Below are 8,867 nucleotides of genomic sequence, written 5' to 3'. Positions count from 1 at the left end.
TATATGTATGTATATATATATATATATATATAGGGAAAATTCACAAAAAAAACAACAGACGAAGACAAGTGGTGTAGAAAACAAGTGGTGTAGAAAACAAATAGATGTATTAGTATAACGCTCGGGAATTGAGAAAGTTTTTAATGTTTCGAGCCTACGCTCTTCCACAGAAAGGAGGTAAGTAGGAAAGCTGATAAATCATAAATTCCTTCAGGTAGATGGCTCTGCTCAATATGTAGAAAAGGTGTAGGTAGAAACTCTATAAGATGTACCCAGTACAAGCTATGGATACATAAGAGGTGCAGCAATATCAGAGAAAGGTTAACAGAGAAAACAGTCTTTGTGTGTAGCAGATGTATAAGTACAATAAACACTAGAAATGTACAGAAAATATACTCCATCAAATGCCAGTGGAGATACCTAGAAGTAGTTGATAGCTTCTGTTATCTAGGTGATCAAGCCAGCAGTGAAAGTGAATGCTTTAAGAGCATAGCTACTAGAATTAGAATAGGCTGAGCAAAGTTCAGGGACCTTTTATCTCTGTTGGTAACAAAGGGCCTCTCCCTCAGAATGAAAGGCACACTGTATGATGCCTGTGTGTGAACAGCTATGCTCCAGGGCCATGAAACATAGGCTGTGACCACAGAGGACATGTGAAGGCTTGAAAGAAATGAAGTTAGTATGCTTTGCTGGATGAGCAATGTCAATATGCATGTGCGACAGAGCGTAAGTGCCTTGAGAGAAAAACTGGGCATAAGAGGCATCACATGTGGTGTGTAAAACTCTGTCCAACTTATGCAAGCTTGGAAAAGTGGACATTAAAATAACGATGATGATGATGATACTGAAATAGTGTATGAAATAATAAGGTAATATGTATACCCTATTTACCTATGTATATAATTATCCTTTCCAGTATATGCAAAAGACCTGAAATTTTGGGGAAGGGGACTAGTTGATTACATCAATCCCATTACATGACTTATTTTATTGATCCCAAATGGATGAAAGTCAATGTCCACCTTGGCAGCATTTGTGCATTCGAGGTGTTGATGTTCACTGAGTCCTGCAATTCGCATCAGTTCACGTGGATAGCCGCACTCTTCATTGATGGACGAGCCGAGTGATCCCCTGTCCAACGCCCTTTTAAAGCCTAGCCAGGCTCATGGGCCCGGTTTCCTGGTTTCAATGGTGTATGCATTCCCCAGCTGGACGGGACGCCAGTCCATCGCAGCGTTACTCATTTTTGCCAGCTGAGCGGACTGGAGCAACGTGAAACGAAGTGTTTTGCTCAAGAACACAACACGTCGCCCGGTCCAGGAATCGAAACCACAATCTTACAATCATGATGCTGACACCCTAACCACTAAGCCACGTGCCTCCACTAAACATTTTCTCTGGTGAGCTAATGATTCTGCCAGTCTTCTCTATGCATATAAATAATAATGCACAGTGGGTATTTCCAGCTAAAAATAAAAACTACATCTGTTCATTTATAATGTGCAATTTTGCTATTACTACTTTTAAGATGTAAGAACAATTAGAACTTTTAATCAAATTATTAGTATTTTAGTCAGTATAATCACATTAACTGTCATAAAATTCTGAAGCTATTTTTAATATTTGAAGCTTTTCTCCAGTTGTGCGAGAGTAATGATGTTTTGAAGTGTTCATATTAAGTATCATATTGTAACCTGTATATAGATGATTACTCATTGATTGTAGAGTATGCACAACTATGTAACATGATTTCTGTATTTCCAAATAGCACCATGCATCTTAAGAGACAGTATGATTGCTGCAGCAGCAGAAGCAGTCAGCCATGTAACTGTCCGCTAACATTATGTTAGCGTGCTAATTTTTTTCACACCTCAAAAATTAAGCACAGAGATTGTTGAAATGTGACTTGTCTATTGATGATGTCTTCTCCAAGGTGGGTGTATCTCATCAATGCATACTTACAGAGAACTTCTAACAAAGAACAGATGTTATATAGAACTTACAAAGTACAGACATACCTCAACTTATGTCAGTAATTAGTTCTGAGCCATGCAATTTAACTTGAAAAAAAAAATTATGTAACATGAAAAAAACATTTAAAAAAATTTATTAGCTCATATCTGTTTTAATAAATGGCTTGTACATATTTTCACATACATTTTATTTGGTTTTCCGCTGCAGTATTAAGTATTAGGTATTTAAAAAATTTTTTATGGTTTTAAATATACTCATAAAGTCAAATAAATGAAGTGAAGTTGAGGTCTATCTCTTAAAAAATAATGACATAAAGTTGAAAAGACATAACTTGAAATGGTATAAGTTGTGATATGCCTGTATTTGCTTAGCATTTAATAAACACAAGAATCAAGAGAAGTAGTTAAAGAGAATAAAAGTTAATCTTTAAAAATTTTCATAACACACTGTTCTCAACACTCTAAAATTTAAAATTTTGTACTTGTGCATAATATGCAGACCTAAGCATAATGTACACTGGACATTTGGTTGATAGAAAAGTAGATTTTTTCATCATCGTCATCATCATCATCCTTTAATGTCCGTTTTCCATGCTGGCATGGGTTGGATGGTTTGACCAGATAACCAGAGCCTGCAAGCTGGAGTGCTGCACCAGGCTCCAGTCAGAATTGGCTTGGTTTTTACAGGTAGATGCCCTTCCTAACACCAACACTTTACAGTGTGTGGTGGGTGCTTTTTACATGGCACCGACATGAGTGCTTTTTATGTGGCACCAGCACAGGACTCTTGCAGGCCAATCTTCTTCACCAGAGGAGGTGGCCTTAATACTTAAAAATAGGGAATGTTTCATGAATTTGTATGTCATACTTAAGCATGGGCCATGCTAATCTTCTCTATATCATTCTAATTTTAGTATATGTACTGCCTGAATTTAACAGTGTGGAGCTGTTTGCAAAGTTGTACTTATACATTTAATGATGTGGCAATGTATATGCTAGTTTATTGCAAATTCCTTTCCTAAATTCTATTCTTTAACCCTTAAGCATTCAGATTACTGTTAAATGAAATACTTATTTTTTTTCACGTTGTTTTAAATTAATCATGCATTATCTTGTAGCTTTGAGATTTTGAAGATGTGAGTGTGTGTTATTAGCATGATATTGTAGGATAGGTATAAGAAGTCAGATCTGGTCTGTTTGAACATAAAACAGATAGAATATTTAGGCTGGATATGGCCAATTTAACCAAAGGGTTAAATGCTTGTTTTCCAAGACCATATCTTCATTCATCAACTCAGTATAGATATAGACTAATATTTCTAAAAGATCCTCTCAGCCTAGAATTATTAATCTATAAGAATGTGTACAAATTTTAGAAGAATTTAAAATCTTCCCCTGCCCCTTCTCCTTCTCTTTCACATTCTTTATTAATTTTCCTTCTTTTGTGTTTTTTCATGCATTGGCTTCTTTGTCTCTTTACCTGTGTAACTTTGCAAAGTTGTGTAACCTGCCAAAGTTGTTTTCCATGTCCCCTAATCAGATCCATCCATAGGTATATTCTTTTATTCTTTTACTTGTTTCAATTATTTGACTGCAGCCATACTGGGGCACTGCCTTGAAGGGTTTTAGTCAAACAAATCGACCCCGCAACTTATTTCTTAGAGTCTGGTACTTATTCTATCCGTCTCTTTTGCTGAACTGCTAAATTATGGGGATGTAAATACACCAATACTGGTTGCCAAGCAGTGATGGGAGGGGGGAACAAACACAAACACAAAGACACATATGCACACATACATAGACACACACACACACACACACACACACACACACACATACACAAAGGCCCTCTTTCGGTTTCCATCTACCAAATCCACTCACAAGGCTTGGGTTGGCCCGAGACTATAGTAGAAGACACTTGCCCAAGATACCACACAGTGGGACTGAACCTAGAACCATGTGGTTGGGAAGCAAGCTTCTTATCACACAACTACACCTGTACCTAGCCATGCCTGTATTTAAAGAGAAAATTTTGAAAGCATCAGTGCCAGTTGTCTGAAGACTGGGAGGAAGAAACTTTAGACAGTTACTCAGATAGACCTAGCTTTCACTGGATAATATTACTCCACTCTACCTAAGAGTATTCAGTACTTTTTTTTCACTTAATTGCATTTCATACTTACATGAAGCCCTTCCATTATGTGCATACATGTACATATGAATGTAAGTACGAATGAATGAATGACTGGCTTGTATGAATGAAAGGCTGAATGAATGAACATATGTATGTTTTCATGCTTAGATGTATGCATGTGTGTGTGTGTGCAAGTGTGGTGTAAAGAATAAAAATACAACGACGGAATGATAAACAAGCAAACAAAATGTATTAGGTTTATGCTCAAGAAAATAGAAAGTAAGATCTTTTATGTTTTGCACATGCATTCTTCTACAGAAAGAATAAGTGTGGAGTGAAAAAAAAAAATGGAGAGACAAATGAATAAATGTGTTTCAATTAGATGATCACCTCATGCTGAAATGACCAGAAGATGAAGAGGTTGTTAAAGGTGTGAGTGGCAAGGAGGCAACTGTAAACCTGATAAGTGTATGTGTGTGTGGGCGTGTGTGGGTGTGTGTATGCATGTATACTCTGTAAGTTTATGTTTGCTTAAATGTATGTGCGTGTGTCCATCCATGATTTTTGTTTATGTTTGTGTGTGTGAGGCTATCTGATATATGTGTATGTATTACTCTCTCTTTTCTTACTCTTTTACTTATTTCAGTCATTTGACTGTGGCCATGCTAGAGCACCGCCTTTAGTCGAGCAAATCGACCCCAGGACTTATTCTTTGTAAGCCTAGTACTTATTCTCTCGGTCTCTTTTGCTGAACTGCTAAGTTATGGGGACGTAAACACACCAGCATCGGTTGTCAAGCGATGTTGGGGGCGGGGGACAAACACAGACACACAAACATATACACACACACATATATATATATATATATATATATATATATATACATATATACGACGGGCTTCTTTCAGTTTCCATCTACCAAATCCACTCACAAGGCTTTGGTCAGTTCGAGGCTATAATAGAAGACACTTGCCCAAAGTGCCACACAGTGGGACTGAACCCGGAACCATGTGGTTCATAAGCAAGCTACTTACCACACAGCCACTCCTACGAGCTACATACATATGTTATCTTATTTCTTTATTGCCCACAAGAGGTTAAACATAGAGGGGACAAACAAGGACAGACAAACAGATTAAGTCGATTACATCGACCCCAGTTCGTAACTGGTACTTAATTTATCGACCCCGAAAGGATGAAAGGCAAAGTCGACCTTGGTGGAATTTGAACTCAGAATGTAACGGCAGATGAAATACCGCTAAGCATTTTGCCCGGCATGCTAACGTTTCTGCTAGCTTGCCGCCTTACATACATATGTTATCGAGCTACATAACTTTTTTTAATCTTTTAAAATACTGTCAAATTTAGCCCAAACATCCCATATTTATCTCAATGCTGGTCCAATGGATAATGTTACTCTACTTTACCTAAGAGTATTCAGTACTGTTTCATTTTATTGCATTTCATACTTACGTGAAACCCTTCCATTATGTGCATATATGTACTTACCAGTGGCTTGTAAAAAACACCATTTGAGAACTATGAGAACCATAGTTCTCATATTCGGTTAAAATGTCTTACGTTTAAGCTGGTTCCCATGCATTTCCCTGAAGAGAAGATTACATTTTTAACATTGCCGATTCCTATGGAAGGTATAATTTGTAATCTTCAAAACATATGTTGGAAATAAAAGTATGCAGTTAACATATGCGTTTTACTCCATTCATTAAATTTTTATATATATATATATATATATATATATATATTCAGATGAATTAGGTACTTAAGTTGAGGCACCAGAATTTAGTACGGTATTATCCATACAGTTTCAAAATAAGGTGATTAAAATCAAAATAAGCAACAGGATATCTAGAGGTAATGCAGTACAATCGTTTCAAGCGACTCCATTTTAATGAACAATGCAACTATTACATCAATTTAAATGCACAGCAATCCTTAGCTGCATAAATACATAGAATTAAATTGAATTAAAACAGATGGACACATTAGTATAATTTTACCTAAAACCTTCTGGAGGTTTTAGGTAAAATTATACTAATGTGTCCATCTGTTTTAATTTAATTTATGCAGCTGAGGATTGCTCTGCATTTAAATTGATGTAATGGTTGCATTGTTCAATTAAATGGAATTGCTTGAAACGATTGTACTGCATTACCTCTAGATATCCTATTGCTTATTTTGATTGTATATATATATATTTTGATTATATATATGTATATATATGGTGCCATGTAAAAAGCATTTAGTCTACTCTGTGAGGTGTTCAAGTTAGGAAAGGCATCCAGCTGTAAAAATCATTTCAAAATAGATACTGAAGCCTGGTGTAGTCTTCTGTCAAGCCAGCTTCTGTCAAACTGTTCAACCCATGCCAGCATGGAAAGTGAACATTAAATGATGATGATGACATACATAAATACATACATACACACACACATATATATACAACCAGCTTCTTTCAGTTTCCATCTATTAAATCAATTCACAAAGCTTTGGTCAGCCTGAGGCTATATAGTAGAAGACACCCAAGGTGCTATGCAGTGGGATTGATCCCAGAAACATGTGGTTGAGAAGAAAACTTTTTATCACACAGCCACACTTGTGGCATACGGATGGTATGATTCTTGAAAAAAAAAATGTTTTTACATTTTTACATAATGACATTTGCATTCATGCAGCCATTGAAACCAAACCAAATCAAGCTGGAATCTGGTATAGCTCTTCAGCTTGCCAGCTCTGGTCAAGCCATCCAACCTATGCCAGCATGGAAAATGGATGTTAAATGATGGTGATGATGATGATACATACCTTTTATGCCAACTGAACTGCTGGTATTCTTTACATAATTTGTAAATAATAATAACTTGGGAGTAAGAAGTATATTTAACGATGTTCAAATAGTGGAATAAATTCTTTACCTTTGTTTTTGGAGCCTTTACATTACTGTTTACTGATGCTGACAGACCATCACTAATTTCTTCTTATTGAACTATTTAAAAAAAATATCTAATGTAGTTTTCATTCAAACTGTTACAGTACAACATTATGCAAACTATTTAAATCATGCTACTTCGATTTACCCTGTGATCTAAATGCAGAGCAGCTTAACCCTGAGATGATTGATCTCATCATTTTTATGCTTGAAAGAAGACAGGTTTGATTTCTTTACAAATATCTATTTCCAGATATTTTATACATAATTCTAAATAATATTTTTTCCTTTTGTACTTTATAAATATAATTCTGCATTTTTTGCTGCAGAAGCATTGGTAGCTTTTTTTTTTTTTTCTTCTTCATAAGTGTTAATCAGTAGTTAGCTAATACCACCACACTGGATGGTAATTAAACAGAACTTTCACTTCTTACCTCATTACTATTTATTTTATAGTTTTGTTATTGTTTTATCCTGCTTTTTTTCTTACTTTATATTTTTCTCTAGCACCTGCTAGAATAACATACTGTTGTGTTGTGTGTATGTGATTGCATCTGTATGTTCGTAGTACAGAGACATAGAATGTGTATTTGGGAAAAAGAATTTACACATATCTTCTTGTTCAAGTGTGTATTTGTGTGTACCTGCAATTAGGTATACAGGCATTTGGAGTTTGGTAGGCAAATAAAGCTGTGTATAAGGTACATCTGGCATTTGTGCACACAACTTTAACTGGCCATAAATAGATGATTTCTCTGGATATTATGCAACACACACCAAAGTTTAAACATCTTTTTTCTTTTACTTGTTTCAGTCATTGGATTGCAAGTTGTGTTGGGACACTGCCCCAAAAAGTTTAGTAAAAAAAAAAAAAGAACATTGCTTTTAAGCTTGGTACTTATTCAGGCATGGCTAGGTGCAGGTATGGCTGTGTGGTAAGAAGCTTGCTTCCTAACCACATAGTTCTGGATTTAGTCCCACTGCATGGCACCTTGGGCAAGTGTCTTCTACTACAGCTCAGGCTGACCAAAGCCTTGTGAGTGGATTTAGTAGATGGAAACTGAAAGAGGCCTGTTGTATATATATACAAAAAGAAAAAAAAGGAAAAGGAAAAAAGAAAGAAAGGAAGAAAGAGAGAAAAAAAGCAAAAAGACTCTCAGTGATGACCACACCACTTGAAGAGGTCACCATCCTTAAACCCATTTCAATACAATGGTAAATGACTAAATGAATGAATGGTGAATAGAAAGGGGGATCCGACTTCCCCTCCTCTCTTTCCCCTCTATCTATCTATCTATCTATCTATCTATCTATCTATCTATCTATCTATCTATCTATCTATCTATCTATCTATCTGTCTATCTATTTATCTATCAACCTACCTATCTTTCTATCTATCTCCAATGTCATGGAACCTCACCCCCCCTCCAAAAAAAACAACCCAAAAACAATGTTCTCCTCTTCTAAACAAAACCCCACAAAAATATGTTTTATATAAATGAACAAGTTGTTTGTACATTCACAAAATTCTATTTGACAAGTTTGAGAAACGAGCAAAAGCACTAATAATAAAGAATAAATAAAAAGATTTTTTTCCAAAATTCTGGACCAATTTATGGAATTTATTTATCGATATAGTTTCAAGTGTGTTTGAAAGTTGTTTCTTAGGTTTATTTGTTCCCTAACAACACTTACTTTAGTGCTGTTGACACCGACGGATTGAACGGTACTGCCCAGGTGTCAAAACCATAATGATATCTGTGGGGCAGCTGATGATGGAGGTATGTTGGATTGTTTGGTATGGTTGTGG

General features: G+C 35.8%; 1 non-coding gene across 1 annotated transcript; it reads right to left on the bottom strand.

Annotated features, from left to right (window-relative positions):
- Window positions 1-2,804: 2,804 nt before the first annotated feature.
- LOC128247456 (U6 spliceosomal RNA) lies at window positions 2,805-2,910 on the bottom strand. The gene has a single exon (XR_008263834.1). It is a non-coding gene; the product is annotated as a U6 spliceosomal RNA (small nuclear RNA).
- Between the last annotated feature and the right edge of the window lie 5,957 nt (window positions 2,911-8,867).

This window comes from Octopus bimaculoides, chromosome 3, assembly GCF_001194135.2.
Source record: "Octopus bimaculoides isolate UCB-OBI-ISO-001 chromosome 3, ASM119413v2, whole genome shotgun sequence".
Taxonomy (NCBI): domain Eukaryota; kingdom Metazoa; phylum Mollusca; class Cephalopoda; order Octopoda; family Octopodidae; genus Octopus; species Octopus bimaculoides.
This window is presented reverse-complemented; position numbering and strand designations above follow the sequence as displayed.